A 4,340-nucleotide genomic window follows, 5' to 3' on the forward strand; every position below is an offset into this window, starting at 1 on the left:
GGATATGAAAAAAAGGATACTTTACATATGCTAGACACTTGACGCTCAAATTTCATATGAGAATCAAAAACCACTCCGATATTTCTAACCGAAACAGAGGGGCTGATCTGATCACCACAGACATTTAGCGACGATAGTTGGGGCTTGGGGCAGAATTGTGATGCTATGATTAGTAGTTCGGTTTTGTCAGAGTTCAGCTTTAACTTGTTAGAAGACATCCAATCACTGACATCTTTAACACATGCTTCTAACCTTGAAGCAGTAACCAGTTCAGGAGCATTGGAAGCAAATGAAAAATAAATTTGAGAATCGTCGGCATAGAAATGGAACATTATTCCATGTTTCCGAACAATGCCCCCTAATGGGGCAGTATACAGAAGGTATAAAAGCGGCCCGAGTACTGCGTTCGCAGGCTACTCGAGTAGTGAGCCTTGAGGGAAACCGTACATCACGCTGCAAGAAGAATCCACGCCTCTGATAGTAACATACTGGCAACGTCCAGTAAGGTAAGAGGTAAACCAAGCAAGGGCCTAGCCTCTAATGCCAAAGTGAACGCAAAGTCTATGAAGCAATAACTCATGGTCAACTGTGTCAAACGCTACGGACTAGTCCAACAGCAGCAGAGCAACTGTTCGGCGTTGGTCGATGGCGTTTAGGATGTCATCTTGAACGTTCAGAAGAGCCGTTTCGGTGTTATGCAGTGACCTATACGTCGACTGAAGCGTTTCACCGAGGTCATTACTATCAACATGGTCAATGAGCTGATAAGAGACTGCCTTTTCGATTACTTTTGAGAAAAAAGCCAGATTTGACACAGGCCTAAAGTTCTTAAAAATTTCATCATCGAGATTTGCCTTCTTTAGACGAGGACAGATCAGCGCAAATTTTCAACATCTCAGGCATGACAGCACAATCTAAGGAATGGTTAACAATATCGGTAATGACTGGAAGAATCACCGGCCAGCATTCCTTTAACATAACGGCTGCCGAATAGGATCTAAATCACAGCTCTTGATCGTTGAAGACTCGATCATTTTAGACACTGATCTTGTGTAACGGGCTGAAATCACAACAATTCACGCTTGCTAAAAGACGCATCTAAGGGAGGACACGAGATGTTAGCATCAGAGCTGTCAATTATACTAGAACGAATTGTGTTTATCTTCTCCAAAAGAATGAATTAAAACGATTTGCCAATACTTCGTCAGAAGTGCATGAGGGGTAGCGACTGAGATACAGGTTTACGATATAAAAGAGTGTCAATTGAAGTAAACAAGACGCGTTGATCACCCTTGTTAACATCGATAACGGAAGAGAAGTAGATCTCTTTAGCAGCCTACTCATTTATCTTCTGAGATTTGCATGTGACATTACCTTTTAACATATGTTAGCTGTAGGGATTCTTTTGAGGTCGGTTGTCTGCGTCAAGTGCAGTATATATTGGATTCCATGCACTTACTTCTGATTCTTATCAAAAAGTACTGCTGTACAATTTTGCGGCCACGGGAGACGTCAATGTCCATGGTGGAATATTACACTCAGTCTGAAGTCAGATCGCTACGCAATAGTGAAACACTTGTTTCTAAATTAACGGCTTTACTTTTTTGTGTACATGTCGAAACACACCTCTAGGCTGATAACTGAGAGTTTAGCTTGGTTATTATTCAGCTCATCTCACCTCAAATGACGAACCAATCGATTCGTACGTGTAAAAGCAGTGTCACTTAAATGAGGTTTCTTTGAGCTACAATTCATCTGTTTGGGCCCGCAGCATAGCCGTGGAGGATCAATATTATATAATGGAACAGGTGAGAAATATGTAATATATTTTCATGAATAACTAGAGAAGAAATTGAAAAGATTTGCCTCACTGTTAAACCAACAGGTCAACCTAGTTCATTCTATAGTCCACCTGTAGCAAACGATATGGAGATATTGACCAATAGCCTTAGATTTTTAATTTGATTGTTCATTCAAGATGGTCTTTCACAACTGAACTTGAGACACAGCTCCACGACTGGAGAGGATGGGGGGGAACGGTTAAATGTGTCGTGTTCCGAGTCATAGATTTCGTCATCGTCATGAATTTGGAGGTACAAGTTACAATTCACGACATTTCTTGATCGTCCAATATTGCCGTTTTTGCTAGACACTTAGGAAAATGATACAGCAAAAAAAACATACTAATCAATGTCCTTAGCGGAGAGCAATGTTAATGTACTATTCATATTCAAATTTGGAGACCCTCACAAACACCCATCGAAACCGTCATCGTCGCCGGTATGTGAAGAACCAAGCAAACCTCTCGATCAATCTTCTTTAACACGCCTCTTGAGTAGTGTAACGAGAAATGGCAACTTGAAATAAGAGTCCGGAATTGAGCGAGTATGGCCAATATGTTGTGAAAGTGTGTTTGTTCTTATTTTGTGTTCCGGAAAAATAGCAATGCATGATCATAATCCAAGAAAATTTTAAATAAGGATTGAAGCTTACAGTGCTGGACATAACAAGGGGTATTTTGAAAGCTTGAAGTGATTGAATTCTGGACCATTGAAAAACGCTGGATTTGAACAATTGTCTTCATGCCAACCCAGCTAGCCCTCTATGTTTGGGCCACGAAGTATCGTGACCTGCAAACTTAACACCCAAAGAAAAGAACTGAAGATCCCTCCAATGTCAGCAATAAATTTTCTTATCATCAGTTACACATGCACATTATATCGCGACCCTGGTACGAACGTGATAAGCAGAACGTCCAACCATCTCTTCTCCTTCATACGCCCTCCTTGATAAATAACGGCCAATACAGGAGGGAAACAGGAAACTACGTAGCTGCATTACACAACGAAAACCGCGATAACCCGAATAATTAAAGAGGGCGCAAAACAACATCCCTTTATTCAAGTAATTTACCTTTCCTTGGTGACCTCGCAGCGCGGGAAACTGCTTTAAATGTTCTTGTGGTCAACACAGCAAATATGTCGCATTTTTTCCGCTATCTAATGAAGGGCTGCTAACATTACAACTTTAAGGACCATAACAATCCAGAAAAAAAAATTCTTCTTGATGTAGTTTGAACATTTTGCGAGTTTCCTACATCAAATTTTTGATCAAATATTTGTTGCTTCAGAATACAGCTTAGATGCTTTTTAAGTCTACCTAGACATGTTTATCTATCCGTGTTCTGTCTGTCTACCTGCAGCATGCGCAAACCTTCCCCACCTTAAAATATTACTGCATGGTCTCTCTCGAAGGCTAAACGTTAGTTAAGACATTTTGAAGGCAAGCATCTTTTGAAATTTTAAGAATATTTAAGTGGACTGTAATTTGCATTGGCGAGATGATTTTTACCGTACCCAAATAAAGTTATTGTACTGTATGATTGTGTGTTGCAGGTGACGGGAGAGGGAGGCGCCGGGGGCGCTATAGCCCACCCCTACCCCCACTTTTTTCCTACGGTGTTGTGTTTTTTTCTCGTAAACAACTCCTCCTCCCCCCACACTTCCGTAATCTACACCAAAAACCTAGCCCCTCCCCCCCCCGACTTTCAACGTACTCCGCGGCCCTGTGTGGCATGTACTGAAGGTTTTAGGCATTGTTCAGGAGCCCAGCCTAGAGCTTATCAACTGAATTGCATCTATGAAACGGCGTTTTTGCACAGACGAAGTTATTATAGTTTGATTTTCCCGCGAAACCGGACCTTGCTAGCCAATCACAAAGTCTTGCATGAGAAATTAATCCACATGTGAATGAGGATTGGCGCTCGTGCAAGCCAAATCGTATTTTAGAACTCGTCTAAAAAATTAGCATGATCTGTGAAAATGCCGTTAGATAGACCTAGTATTGGAAGCTGTATGCTCCTAGTCATGGGCTCATGGCATTTTCAGTTGAACCCTATACAAAAACCTTTATTATCAGAGCGATGTGGGAAGAGGAAGGAGCTTGCTGTTGAAAAAGGTGTCCCCCCAGTGATTAGGGTGACAACCACGGAGAAAACTGGTGAAAGTGTCCCTCCACGAGTGGACTTTCAGATATAAAGTTAAAAACTCCTATAGGCAGCTACTTAATTAGATTAAACAGGGGCTAGGAGTGTAGTGGAGGGACACGTTGTGGCGTTAATTATATATAATCGTCTGGCATTTATCAGATAGGGTGATGTTGAAGGTAGGGAGAAGAGCAAGAGATCACTTTGTGACGCTTAATGAAATCGTCCATGCATCTCCTAGACCGTTACCTCGTAGTTCTCAGTATTGGACTGGAACTAGCTTGCAATGGAGGCTAATGCGGGGGATCTTTTTCATAATGGCCACTACATTTTAATATAGTCAGTCGCATTAGCC

The sequence above is a fragment of the Montipora capricornis genome, chromosome 12 (assembly GCF_036669925.1).
Source record: "Montipora capricornis isolate CH-2021 chromosome 12, ASM3666992v2, whole genome shotgun sequence".
NCBI lineage: Eukaryota > Metazoa > Cnidaria > Anthozoa > Scleractinia > Acroporidae > Montipora > Montipora capricornis.